This window comes from Lithobates pipiens, unplaced genomic scaffold (genome assembly GCF_037356315.1).
Source record: "Lithobates pipiens isolate NorthernLeopardFrog02 unplaced genomic scaffold, aLitPip1_a1.2 Scaffold_3, whole genome shotgun sequence".
NCBI lineage: Eukaryota > Metazoa > Chordata > Amphibia > Anura > Ranidae > Lithobates > Lithobates pipiens.
This window is the reverse complement of record NW_027507790.1, coordinates 275,153,247-275,173,446: the sequence shown is the minus strand read 5'-3', so window position 1 is coordinate 275,173,446 and position 20,200 is coordinate 275,153,247. Positions and strand designations below refer to the sequence as shown.

The following is a 20,200-nucleotide window of genomic DNA, read 5'->3' as shown; positions in this document are numbered from 1 at the left end:
CAGGGCCCCCCCCACCCCCCAGCGAAAGGGACTGGTCAACCAACTACATTGGTTATGCATTCGAAATATAGCAAGTGAGAACTATGAGTTATGCAACTGAATGAGGCACACGTGATATATACTCAATATCTGGGAGGGAGAGCAAAAGAACATAGTAGAACAAATGAAGATTTCCTTGCAGCGTATAGATTAGGAAATACAATAAGTGAAATGTTAGCTAATCACAAAGAATATTTGCAACCAAAGGGAGCATCCCCTACAGGGAGGGGAAAAGGGAGTATAGGAGGAAAAGGGGATAGACAAAGAAAATAAGAGCAGGAAAAGTAGAGGAAAAGTAGAGGAAAAAGGCAATTAGCGCAGAAGAGTGTAAAAGGAGATAAAGGGGGGTGTAGAAGGTCGTCTGGAGAAGTGAGCGACAGCCAGTAGTACAGCTATTTCAATGTGGGAGGGTGATCCCAACAAAAGATGCCTAAGGTTCCCAAGTGTGATAGAATTTCTCAGAATGATCCAGGATTACACCGGCCATTTTTTCTTGATTCATGATCCAAGAAATTTTTTTCTTTGCTACTCTGGGTGACACAGTAGGCGTCTTCCAGGCTTTTGCCAGGGTAAGTTTGGCACCCAGTAAAATAAAGTGGATGAGGCGTTGTGTAATCTTGGGCGCTCCCGTGACTGGGAAGTTGAGAAGTGCAATGAGGGGGGATGGTAAGAAAGGCTGTGAGGTAATTATGCTTATCCAGGAGAACATTTTACGCCAGAAATGTCGCACCCTGGGACAGGACCACCAAACATGAAGCATGTCACCTCTAAGGTTACAGCCCCTGAAACATAGAGGAGATGTGGACGGGAAGATGTGGGCAAGTCTCGTGGGTACTAAGTACCACCTGGTAAGTACTTTAATGCTCGCTTCTATGAGACCGGTATTCATGATGCCCTTGTATGAGTAGGAGAAATTCCTTTGCCAAGTCTCCAGGTTCCAAGATTGGGCTAAGTCACCTTCCCAAGCCAACATGTAAGAGGTTTTGGACTGTTTACCCGGAGTGCCCTGTAAACCAGTGAGATCCCACCCCTCTGCTCGATGCCTTGCCCACACCATTGTTCATAAGGGGTAATTTGTGGACCGTCTGGGAAGGATCTGCATTTTTTGTGAAGAAATGCGGATATCTGTGTAAATCTGAAGAATTCAGATCTGGGCATGTCCAGTTTACTCACGCAATAGGCCTTCGTTAGGGGGCCTAAAGGCCTGAGAAAGTGACCGATTCTGTAGAGCCCTTTGTCTAGCCACCACTGGAACGCTTTGATGTCTAGGCCCGGGTAGAAGTCTGGGTTGTGAAATAAGTGTTTCAGGGGTTCTAAAGAAGAAATTAGGTGTGTATTACCTCTGAGGGAGTCCCATAAAGTGAAGGAGTGGGACAGCGTCGGCGACATGATCGGGGGTCTGGATTTTTTGGGGCTCCATAGAAGGAAATCAAGGGTATGAAGCGGGACTGCCAATCTTTCAATGTGTATCCAGTCAGGGTGTTCCCATCGGGAGTAGATTCTGGAGAGCTGTGAAAGTTGTGCTGCTTGGAAATACCAAAGCAAGTTTGGCAGGCCCAGTCCCCCCTCTGTCCTTGATCTATATAGGACCGACTTAGCCAGTCTGCGTCCACCCTTCCCCCAAATAAATTTGATGACTTTGGCTTGGAAGAGCCTAAGGTGGTTTTTGTTTATTGGTATCGGAAGGGTTCTAAAATAGTAAAGGATATGCGGGAGTAATGTCATTTTGATGGCGTTGATCCTACCTAACCATGTCATGGGAAGTCCCGACCACTTTAGGAGATCTCTCTCTAATTTTTTGTACAGCGGCGGGTAATTAGCTTGGTAGAGGAGATCTATCCTTGGTGTCAGTTTTATTCCCAGATATGTAATAAATGAGTTGGCCCATGAGAGTTTAAAGCTATCTCGAAGCCTAGAGATGAGTGAGTCTGCAAGATTAATGTTAAGTGCTTGAGATTTGTTGTAGTTGACCTTGAGGCCAGATACCAAGCCAAAGTCATCTAGGAGGCGGCATAAGTTAGGGAGCGTTGTGAGGGGAGAGGATACAAAAAGTAGGATGTCATCCGCAAACAGTGCGCATTTGTGAGTTTGGGAGCCACAAGATATGCCTTTGATATTAGGGTTGTTCCTAATAGAAATCGCTAAAGATTCAATCGCTATAGCGAAGATAAGAGGGGATAGAGGACATCCTTGTCTCGTCCCCCGTAAGATAGGGAAAGATTCAGAGTAAAATCCCTGCAGACGTACCTGGGCCGAAGGGGTTGAGTAGAGAGCCCTCAGAACATTGAGAAAATGCTCACCAAAACCCCAACGCTGTAAAGTTGAAAAGATAAACGACCAGTTAATAGAATCAAATGCTTTTTGTAGGTCCAAGGAAAGCAAACAGCCTTGTCGAGGAGCTCCTTTGTCCCAGTTGGAGTTTAGGATAGAAATCAGGTCAATGGCTCTACGCGTCTGGTCAGAGCCTTCTCGGCCTGGTATAAAGCCTACCTGGTCCTTATGGATATACAGACTAATGAAAGAGGCTTGGCGGTCTGCAAGGATCTTAGTCAGAATCTTTAGATCATTGTTGATGAGGGAAAGTGGTCTATAGTTGGAAACAGCACTAGGGTCCTTGTCTGGTTTAGGAATAACCGTTACATATGCCATATTAGAAGAAGCTTCTAAGGGACCCCCTCTCCGAAGCTCATTGAAAAAACGAGCAAGGTATGGGGCTAGAGTGGTGGAAAAGGATTTATAGTAAGGTATAGAGAAACCGTCCGGGCCAGGAGCAGAGTGGGGTTTTAATTTTTTGATCACAGCACAGACTTCTTCCTGTGAGATAGGGGCGTCTAAGATTTGGCGATGTGAAGATTTCAAAATTGGGTTTTGTACCGTGTCGAGGAACTGATCAACCTGCGCTTGCGTCGGGCAGTCTTTATTACTATAGAGGGATTGGAAGAAGGAATGAAATTGTTTGATTATGCGTTGCGGATTTTGGGAGAGGGTACTACCATTTATTTTGATTTTAGGGAGAGCAGTGTGTTTGATTTTTGGAGAAAGTCTACGTGCTAAAAGTGTGCCTATCCGATCTCCCTGGCAGTAAAAACGGGATTGATTCCAGCGGATCCATTTTTCAGCTCTAGTAGTGAGTGCTAAGTTTAAAGAAGCACGAGCTGCATCCAGGTCCGAGATGGGAACCTCGGAGGGGCGAGCCTTGTGTCTTTTAGATAGGGCCACGAATTCCTGCTCCAATCTGACAATATCAGATTTTTGTGCTTTGTTAATTTGAGAAGTAATTTGGATAAGGTGTCCTCTGAGAACCGCCTTATGAGCAGCCCAAAGGCACGAGGGTCCAACCTCCGGGGTGTCGTTGACTTGAAAATAAGTTTTAATTTTGGTATCAATCTCCGCCTTCCTGCCCGGGTCGCTCAAAATAGATTCATTGAGGCGCCATCTCCTACCGGGTCGAGCCACTCCAGGGCGTCGGAAGGCTATCACCACCATAGAGTGGTCCGACCAGACTACGTCTATAATGAAAGCTCTGTTTGTTAATGGAATGGTACGGGAGGTAACCCATATGTGATCTATTCTCGAGAAAGATTGGTGGGGACTGGAGAAATGGGTAAAATCCCTCAGGGATGGATTCATTTCCCTCCAGATATCAATCAGCCCATGTTGGGAGATTCGTTTGGCTATGCGCAGACTTTGTTTAGTGGGTCGAACAAGGCGTTTACCCGGAGGACGTGCCTTATCCATGTCCGTGTCAAAGGCCGTATTTGAGTCACCCCCAAAAACTACAGTCCCCTCCAATAAAGGTGACACGGTGTCTAGTAGATTCTTAAAGAAGCATATTGACCTCTGTTGGGGGCGTAGTATGAAATGAATGAGTAGAGATGACCATCTAGCTCTCCAATCAATAGGAGAAATCTGCCTTCTGGATCTTTAAGTTCTGACTTGAGAGAGAATGTACATCTGTTGGAAATAAAAATACCCACCCCCTTTGTTTTATCATCTGCATTAGCCAGTGAGAAATTAGAGAATTTGGAATGGATAAAAGAAGGATGGAAGCGTTTAGGGAAATGGGTTTCTTGTAGGAGTGCTACATCAACTTTTTGGGAGTGAAAATGTTGAAACATTTTCCGACGTTTAGTTGGGGAGTTTAGGCCTTGGGCATTGTGAGTAATAAGCTTAAGGGGAATTTTGTCTGGGTCAGTTACCGCCATCGAGCAGAGGAGTGGGAATACCCCGATACACAAAGGCACTTACCCTTAGTAGATTCATAGACCAGGACAATATCAGACCGGTGTGTGACTTCAGCTAGCATGGATGAAGACCGTGCCCTCATTCTCCAGACGACTTCTAGGGGAAAGAAAGAGTAGAGAATGAGCAAGAAAAGGGGATAGAGAGGAGCAGAGAAGAGAAGAAGGGGGACAAACATGACCCCCGATGCGGGCGGAATAAAATACCACCTGCAAAAAAAAAAAAAATTCAAATACCTCCCCAATCTCAATCCCAAAGGGGATAAAGATAGAGAGTAATCCTGACCAGTGAAGGGTCAATACCGAGTTACTACTTAATACTAGGCAGGATGGGGTGCATGAGCACCGCCCTAGCAGGAAGGACCATCTAAGAATTTAAACAAAATGTAACTGTCAAAAAGGCCCCAGAACCAACGTTAACATTAGAAATCGTTTGAATCTCCCCAAAGACCAGGAGATAATAAAGAAAAACAAATCAGGAGAAGAAAAATACTTGAGTGTGGCAACATAAGATTGGTAAAAAAGGGTTAGCCAGTTCCCCCCAACACAGAGGGAGACCTTGAGTGCCGTTCCCACCTATATGGTGAGGTATATTCTAGGCGATATCCCCGCTCAAGGTCCCCGAGAGGGGACTAGTATCCCCCCAAAGTCCCAAAACTTGTACTGCAGGCAGTTCATAGTGAGTCAAGGCGGGACGTTGTCCTTCGATTTCTTGTATCTTGCAGGTTTCCACATCGAGTTCAGTGGACTGGATGGACTGGAGGGAAGTTGCCTTTTAGCCGAGTGAGGAGAGGGCTCCTGTTGCATAGCGATTGGGTCGTGAGAGATGAGGCCGAGTCGTAGGAAAAGCTGTTCCCCTTCTGGAAGTGAACTAAAGGTGTAGGGTTTGCCATTGAATAACATCTTCAGTTGAAATGGAAAGAGCCACCAATATTTAATGTCCTTATTCATTAGAATTTGAAGTAGCGGTTTCAAGGTGCGTCTCTTTTGAATGGTGGAGGGAGATATATCAGCAAAGACTTGTAATTGGTGTCCCTGAAAGACGATCTTGGACAGGGATCTGGATTTCTTCATGACTGCTTCTTTCACTGTATAGTGGTGAGGCTTTACTACAATATCTCGAGGCAGGCCATCATCCCTGGTGGGCCTGAGGGCCCTGTGAGCCCTATCAAGCTCTAAATGGTGTTGTGGGGTGTCAGGGAGCAGATCTTTAATGAAGGCCTGTATTGTCTCAGGAACGTCCTTGTAGGATTCAGGGAGTCCCCTGACTCTAAAGTTGCACCTCCTATTTCTATTTTCAAGGTCATCTATTTTGGCATTGGCAGTATCCAGTTGTTCTTGTAAAACTTGTAACAAGCAGAGTTTTGATTTGTTCTGGAAATCGTCGCATCCAGGTTGGATTCAATAGTTTCAATGCGAGATCCGATGTTCTGGAGGTCTGCTTTAATGTCATTTGTGATTTTGGTAGCCGTATTTTGTAAGCCCCTGTCCAGGAGTTCTGCAAATTTAGCAAAGAGTTCAGTCACATTGATCGGCTGCAGTAGGCCCAGATCCCCAGGCTGTGTTAGATGTTGGGGCTGAGGGAGGTTGGCTCCCAAGGGTGGGAAATCCATGTCTGGGAATGATTGCTCCAGAAGGGACACTGTGGAGGCTGGGGAAGCCATTTCAGGATGATCGGTACTTGACTGTCGTTGCAGGGCAGAAGAGGGAGAGACTGCCAGCTGTGCCCCGGTCGTGTAAGCCGCGTCCGAGCGGTGAGGCCCGGCTGCCATTTTCGCCTCTGTCTGGGAAGAACGGGTCGTCTCGAAAGTCGGCTCGAGGTTTCTCCTGACAGCCCCGGAGTACATTGGGGAGATCCCTGATGTATCTACTACTCAGCGGACGTGTTGTGGAGTGAGCGTTGGTTCTCTGGGCGCCGTTATCAGTCCTGATCCGCCAGGGCGGGACGGGGCTGCAGGTCTATGCGGCCATCTTCGGAGCTGCCGTGCATGCGCCCTCTGGAGACAGGGCTAGAAGATTGTAGGAGACTCCTCTCCCCCACCACACCAGCAGAGTGTGAAATGAGGAGTAGTAGGCCGTTGGGTGTAGCAAGATGGCTGACCTCAGTCAGCACAGGCCTGGATCAGGGCCAGGCCTGATGAAAGATGCTGTGTGGGGGTTTGGGAGGTGTTTGCTGTCCAGGGGGGGATCCTGCAGTCAGAGGGACTCTTTCCCTATTTTCGTTGGGTAGTGGTCCGGGCGCGATGCTCTTCCGCGGGTGTCCGCCGTAGGAAAGGCCGGGGATCCACAGGCCTTACTAGGCCGCACTAGGCCGGACCCAGCCACGGCCTCCTCGCTCACCCCCGAGGCCCGAACGAGCCACCGGAGCGCACAGGGGGGGAAGATCAGAAGGGTTGGAGGGTGGATGATAGTCCCCTACCGCTCGATGCAGCTGAAATCTCGAAAATTCGTCAGGCCTCCGGAGCGGCAAGATGGCCACCGCGAGCTCCCAGTGTCGACCGTCCCGCGGCCGAGTGGAGGGGTATGTGCTCCAAATATAGCCACCAGTCGCTGCAGGGCACTCCAGGGAATAGTTGGCCGTAGATTCAGGCACCAGTCGGTGCTGGTTAAGTGAGGATGGCGATGGATGGAGCTCGGGATACACGGAGCTCCCTCAGAAAGCGTCCACCGCCGAGCACTTCTCAAGGCACTATTGTGAGCAAACTCTGCCAATAGTAAGAGGTCTGACCATTTGTTATGATGGTCAGAAATATAGCAACATAGGAATTTCTCTAAGGACTGATTGACCCCATTAGACTGCGGGTGATACGCAGAGGAGAAAGCAACCTGAATTCCCAACTGTGCATAAAAGGCTCGCCAGAACTGGTACACAAACTGACTACCCCTGTCCGAGACAATCACCTTGGGAAGCCAATGTAAGAAAAAGATCACCCAAGCAAAAATGTAAGCCAGTTCCTTAGAAGTGGGCAACTTCTTAAGTGGAATTCAATTGGACATTTTTGAGAACCGGTCAACCACCATAAGGATAACTTGCCCTGGGAGTTGGGTAACTCCACAATGAAATCCATAGACAGGTGGGTCCAGGGCCTCTCTCCATTGGGTATGGGTTGTAGGAGGCCCACTGTAAGGTGTCGTGGAGTCTTAATCTGAGCACACACGTGACAGGCAGCTACGAAGGCGGTTACATTGGTATGTAGACTAGGCCACCAGAATTGTTGGGAAATGGCCCAAAAGAGTTGATTCTTCCCAGGGTGGCCAGCAGCCTTGGGAGAATGGTAAGTCTGGAGCATGGCAATACAGAGACTCTCTGGGAGTCAGTCACAAAGTTCTCAGGAGGAGCATGGATCAGATCAGAAAGAATTTTGTCACCCAAAGGAGAAGTGAAACTGGAATGAACCATAGCCAGAATATAATCAGGAGGAATCACCGGAATTGGAACTGAACTCCATCTTGGAAGTGGAGGAAAATTGTTGTGACAAAGCGTCAGTCCTTACAGTACATTCTTAGTACCCAGTAAGAATGAGACAATGTAATTGAAAGTAGACAAGAAAAGAGTCCATCGCACTTCTGAGAGAGAGGCGTTTAGCCTCAGACAAGAATGTGGGATTCTTATGGTCAGTAAGAATGAGAACCGGCACAGTGGTGCCTTCCAGGAGATGTCTCCTTTCTTTCAGGGCTAAAATGATCGCCATCAGCTCTGTCACCAATTTTGTAATTGCACTCCACAGGTGACAATTTATTGGAAAAGTAGCCACAACAATACATAATGTTCTCAGAGGTAGGACGTTGAAACGGAAGGGCACCAACTCCAGTCTCAGAAGCATAAACCTCAAGGATAAAAGGTAACATAGGATCAGGATGTGGTAACATGGGAGCAGAAACAAAGGCAGCCTTGAGACTCTCAAATGCCTTAATGGACTCCGGAGACAAACTCTGTGGGTTACTGTCATATCAGTCAGTGGCTTGACCAGAGATGAGAAGTTACAAATAAAAAAAAAATGGTAATAGTTGGCAAAGCTAAGAAAACACTGCAGAGGACATAAACCCACGGGTCGGGGACACTGTAGGACTGCTGAAAGTTTCTCAGGGTCCATAGAAAAACCAGCAGTGGAAATGACGTAACCCAGGAATTTAACCTGTTCATGATGGAACTCACACTTCTCCAATTTACAATAGAGATTGTTCTCTCTTAGTTTCTGAATCACACAACAGACATCTGTGTGGTGGCTCTCCAGGGACTTGGAAAATATGAGGATATCGTCAAGATAAACCACCACACATTATTGCAACAAATCTCGGAGGACATCGTTAATAAATTCCTGGAAAACTGCCGGGGCGTTACAAAGGCCAAAAGGCATTACAGGCTATTCATAGTGGCCTGTTCTGGTATTAAAGCAGTTTTCCACTCGTTGACCTCCTTATTGCGCACAAGATTGTATGCCACTCTCAGGTCAAGCTTTGTGAAAACCGTTGCTCCCTTGAGGCGGTCAAATAACTCTGTAATCAATGGAATCAGATAGGCATTCTTAATCGTGAAATGATTGAGACCCCTATAATCAATACAAGGTCTCAGTTCACAACTCTTCTTCTTCACAAAGAAGAAACAAGCACCAGCAGAAGATGAGGATTTGTGAATGAAACCTAGAGAAAGTGCGTCTGCAACATACTCCTTCATGGCCTTATCCTCCAAGACTGACAAAGGGTAAACCCGGCCCAGAGGGGGTATGGCACCAGGTTGAAGTTCAATTGCATAATCATACGACCGGTAGGGAGACAAACTACCTACTTGACCTTTGTCAAAGACTTCGCTAAAATTGTGGTACTCCTCCAGCAATCGTACTCTGTTTTATGGACATGAGGCACTTGGCAGCAGAAGCGGAGCATGCGGGAACGTCAAATACCCTTTTAAAAGAAGTCACAAACTCAGGATAATGCAAGACAACAGATTTATGCTTCTCCCATAGAGGGTTTGACCAGGCCAAGGCTCTCTCAGAATAGCAAAGATATCACAAAACCTACTTTGCTTCTGTCCGTGGGAAACGCCTGGGGCAGCATCTCAAAGTATATCTCAACCTGGATGAGAAACCATCTGCATTGGACTGGATCACCCCCCAAATCGCTGGGGAAGCGGAACGGAACCAGACATACCTCTTATAGAGGTAATACTCGAAGCAGGTGCCTGCACAGAGACTAGAGCAGCAGCAGGGTCGGCCTGCAACACAGGTTGTACCAGAGCAGTCACTGTGGGAGATTCTAGGTGAGCCGTGCGACTCAGGAGCAGTTGTATCGCCATGGCAAACTGATCCATGTAGTGTTCCTGCTCATTCAATCTGGAAAAAATATTACCAAAAAGTAGATTGACTGAATCTTCTTTATGGCCTTCGGCTACTGTCAGAAACCATGAATCAGACCGAGACAGACGTACAGTTAAATCACACTTGTTTAATAATAATAAAAAAAGGTAAACATAGTCAAAGCGGGGGCGTGGCCTGGACGGAGACCGAGATGGCTGCCTAACTTGGGAGCTCCCGCGTTCTGGGGACATAACATCGGCATATACGGGAGCCTACCACCCTTCCCTGCTATGCACAGGTCCACTAGGAGCTCGTCCGTCTCCCGCACCCCTAAGGACTCCCAGACACCGCAGGAGAGACACATCCCGGAGATTTTCCGGTCGCAGAAGCACCAGACGCACGCGCCTCTGCAGGCCCGATCCCCGGCCTCACCTGACGAACCGCCGCTCACTCACATGCCCGGCGCATCTTTATCCGCCGCCGGAGGGGGGCATCCCCCGAGCCTCCTGGACCTAGAGAAGGTGGCTCAGGACATTAAAAACACAGTGACTGCGGCGATTGCGGACCTTAAGGCGGACCTGCTTGCGGTTGCCCACCGCATGGACAACGTGGAGCAGACCACCCAGACGCATGCTGCAGCCATTCGCCAGGTACAGTCCGCCTATGATTCCCAACTGGCCCAAGTGTTTGAGCTCCACAGACATGTGGAGGATCTGGATAACCGGGGGCGCCGACACAATATCCGGGTACGGGGGATCCCCGAAACCGTCGAACCCGACGCTATTCAACCAACTCTATGCGCCATTTTCAACGACCTCATGGAGCGCCCGGCGGATTCCCCCATAGCCATGGAAAGGGCTCATCGTGCCCTCCGCCCTCAGCCCAGAGACTCTGACCCTCCCAGAGACATAATTTGCTTTATTGTGAACTTTCCCCTCAAGGAAGAAATTCTCCGCAAAGCACGCATAAGAGGCCGTATATCTTTTAATGGGGCTGAGGTGAAATTGTTTCAAGACCTCTCACAGATTACCCTCCAGAATAGGAAGGCACTGCGACCGTTACTAGAGGCCTTGCGCACCAGGAACATTCAGTATCGTTGGAGGTTCCCCTTTGGCCTTTCGGCTTCCTCCAGGGGGCGCTCAGCTCTCCTCCGTACACCGGAAGACCTTCCAGCCTTTTGTGATCAACTTGATCTCCCGCACGTTGAACTTCCGGATTGGTATGCCATTTTCTTTCCAGCTGAACCCTGGCGGCCTGTATCGCTTAACCCCTCACCGAAAGCTGCCCGCCAGAGATCCCGCCATCGCAGGCCTGGACCGATGTCACAGAGTGCCCGCCCGCTCCGCCGCGACCTGCGCCCACGCAGCCCCTCTCCTCCGCTGATGAGAGGTGAGGCCTTGGAAGCTTGAGGAACTTTGTTGCTGCCGATGACCTGCCGTTCGTGAGTACCCCCCCCAGCCTACCAATCCCCCTTACCTCCTTTTCTCTCGGGTCCTGCTTTGCCTCCTTCATTGTCCCTCAACGGGTTTCCACTGATTATCTGGGATGTTTATTTTGGCTGCAGGCCTCACCCCCCTCTCGAACATTTGACTGAATCCCGACTCTTTTTCCAGCCTTCCCGAGCAACCGTCCCAGCACGGAGCACCCTCTACGTGTATGACTCACCTTCTGGCTTCATTGCGACATCACTCTACGCCATCGCTTCGGCCCCGTGGGAGCCTGGGGGAAGCTTCGGACTGATTCCTGGCTCACCTGACAGCGTGGGCTGCACTACCTCCGTATTCCATAGTGGAGATCATGACTGTGAAGACCCCGCCATGCCTCCTCGGGCTCCTGTCGGAACCCCCCCCTCTCCTGCTCTGCTCCTGGCCATGGACTTTTCCCATACCGTACCTGTGATGGATCTGCTTGTTGTGTCTTGCTGCTCATCACCATCAGAGGCCCTGAGACGCAGTGCATTCTACAATTTATGCAAGAGTGGGTCATGCATTTTCTCCCCCGCCTGAATACGGTTGTCCGCCTGACTCCTCACCCGTCCCCATAACTGGATCTGGACATCTACGGGCCCTACTCGCAGTTGTCTCCCCCAGCTCACATCCATCGGACCATCTCTTGGAGCTAACCCTCGATGACGTGTGCTGACTTATTTTCCACCCCCTGGATGGGCCTGATACCCCATGGCTGTTCCTGATCCCCCCCTGTGTTCTCCTCCCCCAGTCCTGCCTCCCCTTATTCCCCCCCTCTCTCATTGCCCCCTGTACTGCCCTTCCCCCCCCTCCCCCCTCCTTCTCCCCCCTCCCTTTCCCCCCTCCCTCTCCCCCCCTCCTTCCCCCTCCCCCTCCCCCTTTCCCCCCCTCCCTCTCCCCCCTCCTTCCCCCTCCCCCTCCCCCTTTCCCCCTCTCCCCCTACCCCCCCCTCCTTCCCTCCTTCCCCCCACCCGGGTTTTACATTCCGGCCTTGGTTGGATGTTTTTATTTGCTCTGTTTTCTTTTATTTTACTTTTCTTTTTTTTTTTTTTTTTTGGAGGGGTGGGTACTCCGAGCTGGTCAGTCCACGGACTTCCTTCCTCCTGGCTAAGTTTCGGGTTTGTTCCTTTTTTTTCTCTTTGCATTGGGTTGGTCGATTGTTTATGTTATAGCCAAATTTTCTGTTTGTTAAGGCTAAGTGTAACTGTATACATGGTTTACTACTGCTTTCTGCTCGCATGTTCTTCCCTCAGGTTCCCCCTATTCCTTGGTAGGCTCCCCTCTACGCGTGGACCCACCTCCCGGCAGGTGGAGTCCCCCTCATTCCCATCATCTCCCCCAGACCACGGCCATCCCGCGGTCCCTGCCTGTTTCACAGTCCCCACACAGAGGTCTCTTTGAGATCAGGCTGACATACCAGATTCCCCCCCTCACCCCCCTAGGTGGGCAGCTGGTCTAACCCTACCTCTGGTTACTCCCCCCCCGGACCCCCACCCTTGCCTCTTTTCTCTCCCCCCCCCCTTCAGTCTTTTTCTCCTGTCTTCTTGCTCTCCCCCGATCTCCTCCCTGGTCTCTTCCCTGTATTCTCTCCCTATCCCTCTTTTCCAACCCCCTCCCCTCTCTCTTCTCTACCTCCACTCTCTGCCCCTTTCACCCGCTTTCCCCCAGGGGTGTAGCCCTCCTCCCTTTCTCTCCCATCTGGACCCCTCCCGTTTGGACCCTTACCCCTATAAACTCCGGGTGACAGTTTCTGTCTCTGTTTGCCTCTGACAATGCGGCCCTCTCCCCCGGTTAGCGACCCTCTGCAGTTGAAATGTGTATCCCTTAATGTTAAGGGACTCAATTTGCCGGAAAAGAGGTCCCAAGTGCTCTCATCTCTAACCAAATTTAAAGCTCATTTTATTCTCCTGCAGGAGACACACTTCCGTTCCGATGCCATTCCGAAACTGTCGAACCACATATACAGGTCTGCCTTCCATGCCACCAATCCTGTTGCAAAGTCCAAGGGTGTTTCCATTCTTGTCTCCAAGCATGCCAATTTCCATCTGACTGATTCTCTGATAGATCCGGAGAGCAGGTACGTTTTTCTTAAGGGTACATACGCATCCACACCGATCACGTTGGCCAATATCTACTGCCCTAACGCCCTAAACCCTCTATTAGATACGTCCACCGGAACCTCTTCGCTGACCTACAACTCCCTACGCCAGATCAAATCCCAACTACAAGCCCTGTCCCTCCATGATGCTTGGCGCACCCTCTACCCTTCTACCAAAGACTACACGTATTTTTCGGCCCCCCACCAAAAATATTCCAGAATTGACTTCTTCTTTCTATCCCAGGCCGACCTCCCCCTCCTACATCAGTCCTCCATTGAATCCATGTTTCTCTCAGACCATCACCCTATCACGCTCACATTATCCTTTCCTGACTCCTGCCCTAAAACGAAAATCTGGCTTTTCAACCCATCCATAGTCAAAGACTCCCTCGCCCTGGAACGCATCCGCACACGTCTGCGGCTATACTTCCAGGAGAACGCGGGTTCGGTTGTCTCCCCGATTTCCCTCTGGGAGGCGCACAAATGCGTGATCAGAGGAGAATTGATAGCTATGTCCTCGCAGGCCAAAAAACTCCACCAGGAACGTATGTCTTCCCTCCTGCAGCGGTTGAAATTGTTGGAACTATCCCACAAACAATCCCAAGCTCAAACCACCCTCCAAGACCTGATCCAAACTCGCACCCTACTCACGGAGGAGTTGGGCAGACGCGCCAAGAGGCGCTACATCCTTGGCCAACGGGTCTTCTATGAACATGGTAACAAATGTGGCCGTCTCTTGGCGCGTTCGGTCCAATCCGCCAAACTGTCTCCCACTGTACATAATCTTCGGTCCCCCAAGGGCCCCCTACTGACCAAAAACGCAGATATCGCAAGTGAATTAGAAATTTTTTTCACCAAACTCTACAACCTCCGACCACCCCAACAGTCCCAGACCGCCCGGGACGCGCATCCCGCCCTTATCACAGAGTTCCTTTCTCTCCATGGCCCTAAGTCTATCTCCCCCCAGTGTGTACAATCTCTTGAAGAGCGGTTTTCGCTTCCAGAGCTGGATGCAGCACTGAAACAAATGAAAGTCGGTAAAAGCCCGGGTCCCGACGGGTTTTCCCTTCAGTACTATAAGACCTTTCGAGATGTCCTTTCCCCTAACCTCCTCCACACGTTTGACGCCTTGGCCGATCCATCGGTACAACCAGGTGAGATGTTAAGGACTCACATCTCCGTAATACCTAAAGAAGGCAAAGACCCCCTTCTTGCAGCTAACTATAGACCAATATCGATACTAAACGTAGATATAAAAATCTATGCAAAGATGCTTGCCAACAGGCTACTGCCCCTAATTCCCGCCCTCATCTCCAACGACCAGGTAGGTTTCGTCCCGGGTAGGGAGGCCCGGGACAACACCATCGCGCCTTAAACTTACATCACTGGCTTACCTCATCCAAAACCCAAGGCTTTCTACTTTCTCTTGATGCTGAGAAGGCGTTCGATAGAGTGGCCTGGGATTACATGCGAGCAGTTCTGGCGGCTACGGGACTGGGAGATCGTATGCTTGCCTCCATTATGGCTTTGTATTCCGCCCCCACCGTGGCGGTGAGAGTTAATGGCCACCTATCGAACGCCTTCCCCATCACTAATGGCACTCGCCAAGGCTGCCCTCTCTCCCCTCTAATTTATATCCTTACTTTGGAACCCCTCTTAAATAAGCTTAGAGTGAATCCTGACGTTAGGGGAGTGACAGTGGGGGGCAGGGAATATAAAGTCTCCGCGTTTGCCGATGACGTTTTGCTTTCCCTGCGGTCCCCGTGCACCTCCCTGCCTTCGTTACTCCAAGACCTAGAGGCCTTCGGGAAGATTTCCAATCTCAAAATTAATTACACCAAATCCCAGGCGCTGAATATCACCCTGCCCCCCCTTGAAGTAGCCCACTGTCAAGAATCCTTCCCCTTTAAATGGGAACGGACCGCGATCTCTTACTTAGGTATTAAACTCCCGCATCGCCTCACGGACCTTTACCCCCTCAACTTCCATACTACCCTGGTCCAGACCCAAAATTACCTCAAGGACTGGCAACATTTAAACGTATCATGGTTTGGTCGGGCGGCTTTGATCAAAATGATTGTATTGCCCCGCTTTCTTTACTTATTCCAAACCATCCCCATAGAGCTACCCACTTCTTTCTTCTCTTCGTACCGGAGGACGTGCTCTGCATTCTTATGGAGGGATTCTCCCCCGAGGATCAAGTATACCCGCCTCACGTTGCCCAAATCTAAAGCAGGCATTGCCCTCCCGGACCTTTATAAATTTTATGTAGCATGTCATCTTACAAGAATTGCTGACTGGAATATTCATCCCCATGATAAACTATGGGTCCTCCTGGAAAATGCCTTCTCCCCTGTCCCTATCCACCTTCTTCCCTGGCTACTCCAGACACAATGGCCCCAAGCGCTTGCCGCGCACCCGCTTATCCATACCTCCCTGACGCTACACAAGAAACTCCCTGCTCGCCTATGTATTGCCCTGACCCCGGGCCCCTTGACCACGCTGCGAGGCAACCCTGACTTCCCCCCTGGAATTTCACCCAATTTTCTCCGGCAGGAATGGCCCTTTGAGGACGTCCTTGCCTCTCACTTTTACCCGGGGGGTAAGATTGCCTCCTTTGACACTCTCCAGAGCCTATCCAAGTCCTCATCCTTTTTCGTTCTGGACCTACCGACAAATTCGCCACTTTCTATCTACCTGAAGTGCCTCTGATTGCTGGGCAAGACGTCTGACCCCGTTTGAGGACTTATGCAATCGTAAGACACCTCAGAAACACCTCATCTCCATCCTATATGCTCTTAGGCCGCGTACACACGCGGGGACTGTTCGCTCAACTTTGTCCGTCAAACAGTTTCAGTGGACAGTCCGCTCAAAATTAGCATGGACGGACTTGCCCACACACGACGAACGAACAGTCCGCTGAAACCGTGCGCGATGACGTGAACGGCGCGTACGACGGGACTAGAAAACGACGTCCTATACACTGCAATGCAACCTTCGGCGTGTAAATTCTTTCTGAGCATGCGCGAGACTTAGTTTGACGAACAAGCCTACACACGGGCGGACTGTCCGCTCAAACCAAGTTTCAGCGGACAGTTTTTCGGAATTTCCGAAAAACTTTGTTCGTCAGACTGTCCGCTGAAACTGTCCGCTGAAAGCCCACACACGAGCGGACTGTCCGCCGAAACACTTTTCAGCGGACAAAGTTGAGGGAACAGTCCCCGCGTGTGTACGCGGCCTTATACTTGACCCGGGTGACGTAGCCCTCACTCCATCGCAATCTTCCTGGCATAGGGAACTGACGACCCCCCTATCCCCTGGGGACTGGACTAGAATTCATGAATACACTCACGGCGGCTCGATGAATGTCGCTATACAGGAGAATGGATACAAGATCCTCACTCGATGGTATAGGACCCCCTCCCGTCTCCACAAATTTTCCCCCGCTGTCCCAAACACCTGTTGGAGATGCAACGCTGATGTTGGGACGATGATACACATCTGGTGGGCTTGTCCTGGCATCCAACTGTTCTGGAGGGAGGTCCATAGGATCATTTCATCAGTTACCACTTACACTCTGGACTTTACGCCGGAGCAATTTCTCCTCCATCATACATCCCTATCTAAAAGGGCCTACTTCAAATCCCTGGCCATGCACATGGTCAACGCTGCAAGACTGTGCATCCCAAGACACTGGCAGACTACACACACCCCAACATTGGGTGAGTGGTATGCCACTATTTCCAGGATTCGTGACATGGAAGAGCTGATTCATATTGCACAGGAAAGGACGGAGAAGTTCTCGATCACTTGGGCCTGCTGGTCTCACTTTATCACTACCACAGAATTCAAACGACACGCTCTTCCCTCTTGTGCATAGACCCCTCCCTGGGTTCCTGAAACCTCCCCCCATTTCCCCCCTTTACAGATATTGACCGAGGTGCTACACCCCTTCTCCATTTCCCTTTCCTTTCCCGCTTCCCTTCCTTCTCTTCCCTTTTCGTCTCTATTCTTCTCCTTTCTTCTCGTTTCCTTTCTCTTCCCGCCTTTTCTCTCTCCCGCTCTCTTCCTTTCCCTCTTTCCGCCACCTCCCCCCCCCCCCTCTTTTGCCCACTTTTTCTTTTTTCTCTCCACTTTTCTTCCTCCCACTTCCCTCTCCCCCCCCCAAATTCTATTGTTCCGTCTCCCTCATAAATGGTCCTTCTTCTCCGCATATCTCTATGTGGGCGTCTTGGACGTGCGCTGGTCGCCGTTCAGATTACCTCTTCTACTGCCTATATTTACACAAAGTGACATCTGCACTCAACCTAGCATATCTTTTGGAATGGACTCTTCCCCCCCCCCTGTCTCTTGCTGGGTACACCCAGGAGTCTTCTCCTGACCTGTACCTGTTGAAATTGTACTTATATGTACCTGCCTATGTTGTAACCTTAATAAAATCTTTATGGAAAAAAAAAAAAAAAAAAACATAGTCAAAGCATAGCCAGAGTTCAGGAACCAGAAACAAATAGTCAGACAAGCCAAAACGTCAGGGGGCCAGAGATGAGAGTAATAGAACAGCAAGCAGGATCTGGAGCCAGAAGGAATGTCAGCCAAGCAAGTCTTTAACAGGAACACAGGAGAGAATCTCTAGAGATGTAACCAAGGCGAAGGCAGAGATCATCTGGACTGGACATCAACAGGTGAGTTACTGTGGAGATATAGGATCTGGCAAATAAGCCAATAGCTGAGCGGCCAGCTTTGAGAAGGAAGGGCTGAGTGCAGCCCTGACAAGTGTACAGTGCACAAAATCCTCTGTCACAGTGTACCAGTGCACAAAAACATTTGTCAATGTATCACTCTCCCATGAACATTTGTCACAGCGTACCAGTGGTAGTGTGATCAGATGCTTTTAGGGCAGAAGAGAGCCCAGATCTCTTCATAAAGAGTACCCGTCACTGCCTATTGCTGTCACAAGTGATGTTTACATTCCTTCTGACAGAAATTAAAGTGATAAAAAAGAGACAGTGTAAAAATTAGAAAAATGAAAAAAGAAAGAAAGAAAAAATGTAAAGCATCCCTGTCCCCTCATGCTCACGTGCAAAGGCGAACTCATGCATTGGTGTCATACGTACATCCGTAAAAGGCAATCGCACCACACACGTGCAGCACTCACATCAGGGAACAGATCCATAAATTGCACATGAAATCCAAAAACAGGTATTTTGGCTTGTTATAATGTCCTCAAAGGCTACTCGCGGAAACATGTAAGCATTTTATCTGCTTCTGCGCAAGAAATATAGATATTTATACGGGTGTTGGAGTTGCTGGTTACTACTTTTTCTTTATATTGCCGTGAACAGTAGAACAAGAGCAATAATTCTAGCACCAGACCGCTTCTGTAACTCTAAACTGGTAACCTGTAATGGCTTATAAAGCATCACCTATGGAGATTTTTAAATACCGTCGTTTGGCACCATTCCATAAATGTGCAAAATTTTTAAGTGTGACGTGTTTAGTATCTATTTACTCGGTGTAACACCATATTAGAAATTTTACCAATTGCAAATATTAAAATCACTCCATTGCTACATTCACAATATTTGATATATTTAAGAAAAGGGAAGGCGGCAGATCTGTGCATCAAATGCACAGGGGCTCACTCATCTGATATGGTGTAATGATTTACTCCTACACTGGTTGGCCTATGTCACCTATATTCTACACATATGTAAATATATGTTTTTAAGTCCCATGCTCTCCTTTTGCAAATCTTTTTATATTGTATTGTACAAATAACATTTATATATTTTTTTTATTTTTTATACATTTCCAAGTGAATTTTGTTTAAGAGGAGAGACAAAAAACATTTACAGAAATCATTAACAGTAGTGATACAGTGGGTAAAAAACAAAACAAAGAAAACAAAAATTGTGAAGCAACAGTATCTTGTTACATAGGAAATATAATCACTTCAGCCGGAGTTATTACATGTGGGGGAATACGATCCTGAGATGAGCTTTTAGACATTTTCCTGTTTGCTTGCGGGAATTGCCTCGGGGAAGTATCTGGCGTGTCATCGATAGAAGCCTGAGTATGCTGGTATTGTCTAGAATTCTATAGGAGTGGAAAATTGGATGGGTAGATGGTTGTAGTGTGAGTTCATCTGGGGGGAAGTTTGGACGATGGTTCGAGGGCAATAGCTATGTTTTAATAGCTTCCCTGGTTTCTGAGTCGGGAGGTTGGGATGTGTATGAAGTGATTTTGTGATGCAGGTAAGTGGATATGTAACGGGGTGACTTAGGTTTTTATACATTTCATGTGGTCCAACTTGCCTTTAAAGTCTGAACCCTCAATGTCTTTTTCCACTTTCTTACTATATCTTACAAAATATTGGATATTCAATTGTGTATGTGTGCATTAAAATTCATTGTAGCCATGATGTTGCAACAAACAATCCGCCAAATCCCCCCACTGCCAGACTTCATACATCACTTCCAGAGACAATGAACAGTCTTTTGCGAGTTTTGTTTTTGCTGTTTTATTGGGGGGGTACAACTTGGATAGGTATTGGAATATGGGACGCCCATAGGAATTCTAATTGACATCATATTTTTAATTGAAGAACAAAAGCACACTGTTAGAGCCAGAAGATTAGATGTGCATGAACATTATACGTAAATCTCCTCCATCAACTCACGGCAGGCTGTTGTTCCTCTGCTCTCCTCCTGCTGACTATTTGCTTCCAAGAGTTCCTTGGACAGTATTTGTACTGTCCTGGCATGTTAGGACCTCAATAAATGAGATAAGCAGTCAGTACATCACGATTGATTAATTTCCAATGATAGGTACCATAGCTGGTAGACTTTATAACCTTCACACAGACCAAATAATATGCACTGGTTTGGGTTATTTTTACCAATGAAATGTAGCAGTAAAAATGTTGGTCAAAATGTACATTTTTTTTTCCATTTATAGTGCAAATAAAACTAAAAATACCCAGTGGCGAATAAATACCACCAAAAGAAAGCTCTATTTCTTTGAAAAAAGTGATAAAAATTTTATTTGGGTTCAGTGTTGCAT

General features: G+C 48.5%; 1 protein-coding gene across 1 annotated transcript in view; it reads left to right on the top strand.

Moving 5' to 3' along the window:
* Nucleotides 1-20,200, top strand: part of LOC143940046 (vomeronasal type-2 receptor 26-like) — a 244,209-nt gene that overhangs the window by 171,702 nt on the left and 52,307 nt on the right. The window lies entirely within an intron of this gene.